Raw genomic sequence first — 9,382 nt, 5'->3', positions numbered from 1 at the left:
GTGAACTTTTGGATGTCTCGAAGCTTGGTGGGGATCGCCATTCTCTCGATGGCCTTGATCTTCACCGGGTTGCATTCGATGCCGCGTTCAGAGACCAGGAAGCCTAGGAGCTGGCCGGCTAGCACTCTGAACACGCATTTCTCGGGGTTGAGCTTGATTTGGAACCGGCATAGGTTCTCAAACGTTTCCTTGAGGTCTCCCAGCAAGGTGCCGCGCTTCTCCGTCTTCACCACAATGTCGTCCACGTAAACGTGAGCGTTTCTGCCAAGTTGCTTGAGGAGGCACTTCTGCATGCAACGCTGAAAAGTGGCACCGGCATTTCTCAAGCCGAATGTCATAGTCAGGTAGCAGAAGGCTCCAAATGGCGTGATGAAGGCGGTCTTCAGGCGGTCAGCCGGATCCAGCTTTATCTGGTGATATCCTGAGTAAGCATCCAAGAAGCTCAACAGCTCGCATCCGGCTGTGGAGTCGGGGGACACGGCCGACTGCTTGCCGGCTATGGCCACGACTCGGTCCAACATCTTCTTTTCTTCGGCAATCACAAGGGACTCGGCCAGCCGGCTGCTGGCTCCTGCGCACTCAAAAGACTTCTTGTAATCGCCGGCTATGGTGATGACGCCTTTGGTGCTTGGTATCTTCATCTTGAGGTATGCATAGTGGGGAACTGCCATGAATTTGGCCAAGGCAGGTCGGCCAAGCAATGCATGGTAAGGGCTCTCCAGGTCCACCACTTCAAACGAGATCGCTTCCCGGCGGAAATGCTCCTTGTCCCAAAAAGTACATCAATCTTGATCTTGCCAATGGGGGCGCAGGACAGGCCGGGTACGATGCCATGAAACACTGTCCGAGTCGGCATGAGCTGCTTCGTCTTGACATTTAGCTTCTCCAGGGTGTCACGGTACAGGATGTTGATGCTGCTCCCGCCGTCTATCAACACACGGGAGAAGCGGGCGGCGCGCCTGTCCGTCGCGAGGGTGGCTTCCAGGACTAGGGCATAAGAGCCGGGAGACGGCATCACCTCTGGATGGTCGGCCCGGCTCCAGCTGATGGGCTTTTCTGACCAATGCATGTGTCCGGCGGGGTTGGCAGCGATCACGCTGACTTCCTGGTGCTCTCGGCGTTTGCTGCGCCGGTCTTTGGGCTGGCTTGTAAAGATGATGTAAGTTGCTTGCTCGTCGGGGAATTCGTCGTGCACAGCTCCGACTGCGGGCCGAGCGGCCGGAGGCGGCGGGGCCGGAGGCGGCGGGCCGGCAGGCGGAGGCGGCGCGAGCCCCTCGCCTTTAGAGATTCGGGTGAGCCAATGGCACATCCGGGTTGTGTGGTTGGACGGCTTTGTGCCGCTGTGGAACTTGCAGGGGGCGTCGAGAGTTTGCTCGTAGGAGAAGGCCGGCTGCCAAGCCGGCCTGCCGCCCTTGGGTTTCTTGGGTGCGGGCCGCCCTTCGGGCGGCACGTCTTCAACTGTGGCCACCTGCCGACTGGCGGGAGGCGGCGCGGGGCCCTTGCGCTTGTGGTCGTTCGAGTGTGGGCGTCGGCCGGAATCCCCAGCCGGCGTCTTGGGCGCCGGGTTGAGTACTTTTCCGGACGCGTCTACCCGAAGCTCGGTCTTCATCGAGGAGTCAGCGGTGGCGTATTTGTCGGCTATGTCCAGAATCTCGTCGAGGCTAGTCGGCTCGTCGCAGAGGAGCTTGTGCTTGAGGAGGGTGCCTTCTCGGCATCCGGCTGTGAAGTATTCTATGGCTTGCACCTCGTGCACCCCTTCGCAAGAGTTGCGGAGCTCGGCCCAACGCGTGAGGTAGTCGCGAGTGGACTCGGCGGGGCCTTGTACGCACAAGGAGAGCTGTCTGGGCTTGGGAGCCCGCTTGTAGGTGCTGGTGAACTTGTGGATGAAAGCTTCGGTGAAATCTAGCCAGCTGTTGATGCTGCGCGGCTTGAGGCTGTTGAGCCAGGTCCGCGCCGTGCCTTGCAGCATGAGGGGCACGTACTTCACGGCAATGCGCCGGTTGCCGTTGGCTATGCTAACCGCCATGGAGTAGTCAATCAACCAATCTTCCGGCTTCACGGAGCCGTTGTACTTGGGCGTGTCTCTTGGGAGCGGGAACCCTTTGGGGAAGGGCTCGTCGCGGATGCGGGGGCCGAAGCAAGGCGGGCCGACATCGTCTTCTTCTTCCAGCGCCAGGGATCGCGCCAGGCGGTCGATCCGATGGCGGGCGTCGTTCTCGCCGACTCCTTCGCGGCGATCTAGTCGGCCGCTGAGAGTCGGGTGCGCCACTGGCGGCGGGGTGGGATATCTCTCTCCATGGGGTGGAGGCGGAGGCGGGTTGCCCCGCCATTCCATGGCTCGGGGATGGTCGTCCGCGTCTCGCTCGATGGAGATTCGGGTACGGCTGCGGCTGGCAGCCGGCTCTTTCTCGCGCCGCGCGCGGGTGTTGCTCGTAGTCGGTGTCCGGGACGTCGCGCCGTGATCTCGGCGCGGGGGAGGGCTTCCCGCGCGGGCATCGGCTTCATGTCGCTATGCGGCTGCGTCAATCAGCTGCTGGATGCGTCGGGTCATGTGGGGGAGTTCTTCGGCCCCCAGTCCGTCTAGCTCGTCTACGGCCGCCTGGGCGGCGCGCAGGTTCTCAAGTGGAGTGCCGTAGACTGGGCGGTCGACTCCTAACGTGTCGGCGATGATGGCGCCGCGTTGCTTGACAAAGCCGGCCCGGCTTGGCCCGCCCGGGGCCGGCGTGCCGAAGGCGGCGCGGTCAGCTTCGCGCTGGTAGGCCTCAGTGAGGCGTCTAACGGAGGCCAGCCTCCGGCCCTCTGCGAGGAGGGCGAGGCGGCGCGCCTCCAGTGCTTCGTCGTCGACATCAGCCGGGAGGGGGTGGACAAGTCGTGGGCCGCCGCGTGTGGGGCGTCGTGGGCGCTCTCGTCGGCCGGGCCGCCGTGGCCGACAACCATCACTTCGGTGGTGACAGCGTCGCAGCCACCGGCTCGGGGAAGCGGGTCGTTGTAGATCGCGACGTTGGTGGGGAAGGTGTCGAACGAGGCCATGTCGGAGTCGACAGGCATCGGGTCGGTGGAGCCAACCGACTCCAGATCCACAGCGGGCTCGCTGGAGACACGGAGCTGGCCGAGGAGGTTGGCGAGGTGGTCGGTGCCCGCATCGGAGGCGAGCTCGTCGGAGGTGAAGGTTTCGTCAAGGAGATCGGCGAGGCTGCTCGCCGCGCAGACGCTGGTGGTGCCTTGCAGCGCGTCGTGGCAAGCGCCATCGGGCGTGCCGGGCTGGCTACGCTCGCTGGGGACGAAGAGGGTTCCCGTCCAGAACAGGTCTCCGGACGACGGTGCACCTGGCCCCATGGTGGGCGCCAAATGTCGGGTGGTAGGTGCGACATATGCCAACGGATGGCTTATCATTGTGGGAGCCAGTAAGACGTCGCCGGTGCCTGGAAACGGGATAAGGCAAAGACATGCACGCCGGCGGATCTTACCCAGCTTCGGGGCTCTCCGTGGAGATAACACCCCTACTGCTGCTCTGCGGGGTCTCCGCGTGATCACTAGATGGACAAGTAGCTACACAATGCTCCTTGAGCTGTTCGGTGGGAGGAGGAAGAATGGCACGGCTAGCCTGCTTCTTCTCCTTGTGTGGTGTCTAGGACTAGCAGGGGGTCCCCCCCTTTGCATGGGTGCCCCGGGGGGTTTATATAGGCCTACCCCCCAGGGGTACAATGGTAATCCGACTGGGCGCGGGGCCCAGCCGTCTGTGACTGCACTCGCCGGCTTTTGCGCCGACTGCTGGGGCCCGCCGGCTGGTGGGTCCCGCCGGCTGCCAACTCCTTGGCAACAGGCAGGCCCCACTGCCAAGGGTCTCGTCGGTGGTTGGTTACTGTTGCCTCAACCTGATGACGAGGGCTTCGTTGAGGTAAGCGCGGCTACAGTGCCGCCGTCCGGCGGGCGATCGCTGTAGCCTTACCGCGTCTTGTCTCCTTAATGGGGCGTCTCCTTCGAGGGGGGAAGCGAGCCGGCTGCAGGGAGCCGGCCCCGTCTCAGGCTGACTGGGGGAGGCCTGGCCGCCTTCAGGCGTCTCTCTGCCCGCAGGGGCCCACCGCCCGCGGGCCGTACTGGTAGCCCGTCGTGGATGACATCAGGGTCAACATGGCAACAGTGCCGCGCCGGACGGGTCATGGCCACTCCGTACGGCGCACTGTGCCAGGCGTGCTCCGGGATTCGGGGGTGGCAGGCTTTACTGTAGCCATGCCCCGTCCCATCGCCGCTAGGTGGATGCAAACTTTGAGGGTACGGTCTCGACCGCTTTGTGGGAGCCGGCTTCTTGGAGTCGGCCTTCTCGCGGCCGGCTTCTCGAAGTCGGCCCTCCCATGGCTTTCTTCATGAGGGCTAAAGTCGGGCCGCCTTCCAAAAGCCGGCCTGGGTGGCAGCCAGCAAGGGGAAGGCGGCCCCATGTCTTGGATTCTTGAGAGCCGGACGGGCTCGTAATTTTTTCAGAAGGGCCAGGGGAAGCCGGCTAGGCTACCCATGGCTATTTACTCCGACATCCTGCATCGCCTGAAGATGACGCGCCTTGCATCGCCGGCTCTTCTGCATCCTCTGCATCGAGCAGCAGCTCGGGATCGAGCGCCTCGCTCGCTTGCGTTGACTTCGCCTGGACCGGCCTCGCCTAGGCCCAGCGCCCACCTCGTCCTTCCACTCAGCCGGCCTGCTGCAGCCCACCGACCGGGCCAAGGCCCATTATGTGAGGCAACCCCCCAAGACCCATGACATGTTTCGGCATGTAGCTCCAATTCGGCCCGATGTCTGTTTTTTTTCCACAAACGAATTTGCTAATTAATCAGAGAACTATAGTTTTTCAGAAAACCCCTTAATGTTCATGCATATTCTAACTCACAAACCGTACATCAATTTAAAATAAGTTATATATGAAACTTGCTTAGTTTTTCATCTAGTATAATAATTTGTCATTTTCATCCATGGTTAAAATGATTAAATTTCTGTTTGTGTAGATTTACTCTTTTGCCATGCTAAACGGTTTAATTCATAACTAATTAACCGTAGCTCGGTTTTAGTTAATCTTTATATGTAAATGGGGTAGAATTTTGCCTAGTTCAACATGGTGGCATCACTTTGCATGCTTAACAACTCTAAAATTATGTTTAGGGCAGAACAGTACCAAACCTAATATATGCATACGAGGAGTTTCCGGACTTATTGTTTTGTTGTTCCGGCCTCATTTAAACTTGCCTAGATTAGATAGTTTCATCATGCTTCCCCTCTTGCCATTGTTTAACAACATTTAATATTGTTGGGTACATAAACGAGATCGAACTAAATAACTTGAATGTGGTGTTTCGTCAATATGCAACGGAGTTGCATATTGAGCTCCACTTAATTTGTAGGGTTGTTTGTGCACTTTGCCATGCCATGCCCTCTTTAAACCGGACATGCATCATACTTGTTTGCGCATCATGCCATGTCTATGTGGTGGTTGTTTACTAGGTTGTTTGCTCTTTTCCGGTGTTGCTTCTTCGGGTTGGTTCCGATAACGTCGCGTTTGTGAGGACCCATTCGACTACGCCCGTTTTTCTTCTTCATGGACTCGTTCTTCTTCCTTGCGGGATTTCAGGCAAGATGATCATACCCTCGAAATCACTTCTATCTTTGCTTGCTAGATGCTCGCTCTTTTGCTATGCCTATGCTACGATACCTACCACTTGCTTATCATGCCTCCCATATTGTTGAACCAAGCCTCTAACCCACCTTGTCCTAGCAAACCGTTGTTTGGCTATGTTACCGCTTTGCTCAGCCCCTCTTATAGTGTTGTTAGTTGCAGGTGAAAATTGAAGTTTGTTCCTTGTTGGAACATGGAGATGTTGTTCCTTGTTGGAACATGTTTACTTGTTGGGATATCACAATATCTCTTATTTAATTAATGCATCTATATAGTTGGTAAAGGGTGGAAGGCTCGGCCTTATGCCTAGTGTTTTGTTCCACTCTTGCCGCCCTAGTTTCCGTCATATCGGTGTTATGTTCCTGGATTTTGCGTTCCTTACGCGGTTGGGCTATTATGGGAACCCCTTGACAGTTCGCCTTGGATAAAACTCCTCCAGCAATGCCCAACATTGGTTTTACCATTGTCCACCTAGCCTTTTTTCCCTTGGGTTTCGCGGACTCAAGGGTCATCTTTATTTAACCCCCCCCCCCCGGGCCAGTGCTCCTCTGAGTGTTGGTCCAAACTAGAGTCATGTGCAGCGCCCACTTGGGGAAACTCGAGGTTTGGTTTTAGTTGTATGGAGCGCTCATCTGAGTGTGCCCTGAGAACGAGATATGTGTAGCTCCTATCGGGATTTGTCGGCACATTCGGGCGGTGTTGCTGGATTTGTTTTAACTTGTCGAAGTTGTCTTGTAGAACCGGGATACCGAGTCTGATCGGAATGTCTCGGGAGAAGGTATATCCTTCGTTGACCGTGAGAGCTTGTCATGGGCTAAGTTGGGACTCCCCTGCAGGGATTTGATCTTTCGAAAGCCGTGCCCGCGGTTATGGCAGATGGGAATTTGTTAACGTCCGGTTGTAGAAAACCTGAAGTTGACCTTAATTAAAATACATCAACCGCGTGTGTAACCGTGATGGTCTCTTTTCGGCGGAGTCCGGGAAGTGAACACGGTGTTGGAGTTATGCTTGACGTAGGTTGTTCTAGGATCACTTCTTGATCATAGTTGTTCGACCGTGCTTTTGCCTTCTCTTCTCGCTCTCATTTGCGTATGTTAGCCACCATAGATGCTAGTCGCTTGCTGCAGCTCCACCTCATACCTTTTACCTTATCCATAAGCTTAAATAGTCTTGATCGCGAGGGTGCGATATTGTTGAGTCCCCGTGACTCACAGATACTTCCAAAACCAGCTTGCAGGTGCCGATGAGTCCGTGCAGATGACGCAACCAAGATCAAGGAGGAGCTCGATGAAGATCTTGTCCTTTGTGTTGTTTCGTTCTAGTTGATCAGTAGTGGAGCCCAGTTGGGGTCGATCGGGGACCTTGTAGCATTTGGGGTAGTCTTCTTTTATTTTGGTTCCGTAGTCGGACCTTGATTGTATCTGGATGATGTAATGTTTTATTCATGTAATTGTGTGAAGTGGCGATTGTAAGCCAACTATGTATCTTTTCCCCTTTTGTATTACATGGGTTGTTTGCGAAGATTACCTCACTTGCGACATTGCTTTCAGTGCGGTTATGCCTCTAAGTCGTGCTTCGACACGCGGGAGATATAGCTGCATTGAGGGTGTTACATTTCCGATCAACAATATGTCATCCACATATAATATCAGAAATGCTACAGAGCTCCCACTTACTTTCTTGTAAATATAAGCTTCTCCAAATGTATGTATAAAATCATATGCTTTGGTCACACTATCAAAGTGTATATTCCAACTCCGAGAGGCTTGCACCAGTCCATAAATGGATCGCTGTAGCTTGCACACTTTGTTAGCACCTTTTGGATCGACAAAACCTTCTGGTTGCATCATATACAACTCTTTGAGATATCCATTAAGGAATGCAGTTTTTGACATCCATCTGCTGTCGTGGATATACCCCGCGGTATGACCCGCCCGGAAATATGACCCGGCCGGGCTTGGCGGTTTACTTGAGACCCGGTTAACACTTGGCGATTCACTGGCGACCCGCCCTGACCAGACAGTTTACCAGCAACCCGCCTGAACATTATGACTCACTGGTTACCCGGTGGGTGGGACAGACGGATGACAAGGCCCAAGGCTCAGAAGGCCGGTTTATGTTAATGGTGGGCCGGTTTAAGAGGAAAGGCGTGAGGAATATTTCCCTTACAAGGAGTCAAGACCCGGACTTGTATTCGGTTTGTATTAGAAGGTAGACTAGTCCTAATACTAATAGGACTCCACATATAACCCGCCCCTCTAACTTATATAAGGAGGGGCAGGGCTCCCCAAAGAGGGACAAGTTCCACAGGTTTTTACACGTTAGGTTTAAACAGACAACTCAATAGCTCTCGAGATAGAGCTCCCTTGTAATCGGGATCATCATCATCAATATCAATGAAGCAGGACATAGGCTTTTACTTCCACCGTGAGGGGTCGAACCTGGGTAAAACCTCGTGTATCTCGTTCCACTCAACCCCTCTCAAGCTACCACATAGATGCGTTGGCCTCACGACTAAGTCCTTTCAACGAGGACATCTGCCGTGACAATTCCACGACAGTTGGCGTCCACCATGGGGCTCGCGCACAATGGTGTTGAGTTCTTGAAGGGATCTCTTACAAGGATCGAGAGGTTCAAGAGAAATTTGGATTGGGTTGTGATCTGTTTATTGTTGCAAGTCGCCGAGACCAAGCGGTCAAATCGCCGGAATCCTCGTTCTTCTCTGATTGACCAATCAAGATGCACACACACGAAGGAATCAGACCAACTGCGGTATCCTCAAAACAATGGGAAGACGCACCTGTTCGTACAAGATAACAGTAGCTATCGTACTAATTCAATTAGTATTCTGCCACGTGATGGTCAGGTTGATCTACAAACTTCAAATTTTTTATTAGCCAAAATTGCTACATGGGGAAGTGGCCAAATCGGAACTGCCTTTGCAAATTCACACAGAGAATATATACACGCGTCACCTCCAGGGCCGCCTCCGTTAAACCGCTGCGCCTCGGGACCGCCCCGTTTCCACCGGGTTGTTGCATTGATGCGTCAGGCTGAAACTCTGTTTCTATTCGCTGATCTCTGTCCCTCACGGGTCAAGGTTTCAGTAGTTTCTTCATGAGCTAGCACCTGCCGTTCCTGTTATTCAACAAATCCCTCATACAGTATAAGTGTCGGATGAGTTCCTGGCACGATGAATTTACTCGGAGGACGATCCAACAAAAAGAAAATCATCAGATCAAAATGCTGGACGCAAAAGACCAGGTGTGTCCATAGCACGCAAGCCCCGCCGGGTCAGCGCTCATAAAGTAGAACCAGCCGAAGATCCCACGGGAATGAAATCTCGTTTTCCAAAGCAATCTTGGAGGGTGCACCACGGACTCCCAAAGAAAATTTCCTTTTTTATGCAAAGAAGACAAGCCAATCTATGCTACTAGTACACATGACGTGGAGGAGAGAAGGCAATCTATGCTACTAGTACACATGACGTGGAGGAGTCCGCTTACACTAGTACTCCAATCGTACACAGTTTACCGAGACCATCAGGAATTTCTACTGCAGATTCAATCTGTGTAAGCGGACATGTCAGATTGCTCCTGTGTCTTCCTGTCCACACGCGGCTGTCCGAGTCCCCAGGAGATTGTTTGTACTTCTCACCTGTGCTGAGTCCCAGGAGTACTAATATTTGACATTTGAAGAAAAATCAAGTCTACATCACGTAGA

Source organism: Triticum urartu, chromosome 3 (genome assembly GCF_003073215.2).
Source record: "Triticum urartu cultivar G1812 chromosome 3, Tu2.1, whole genome shotgun sequence".
NCBI classification, from domain to species: domain Eukaryota; kingdom Viridiplantae; phylum Streptophyta; class Magnoliopsida; order Poales; family Poaceae; genus Triticum; species Triticum urartu.
This window is presented reverse-complemented; position numbering follows the sequence as displayed.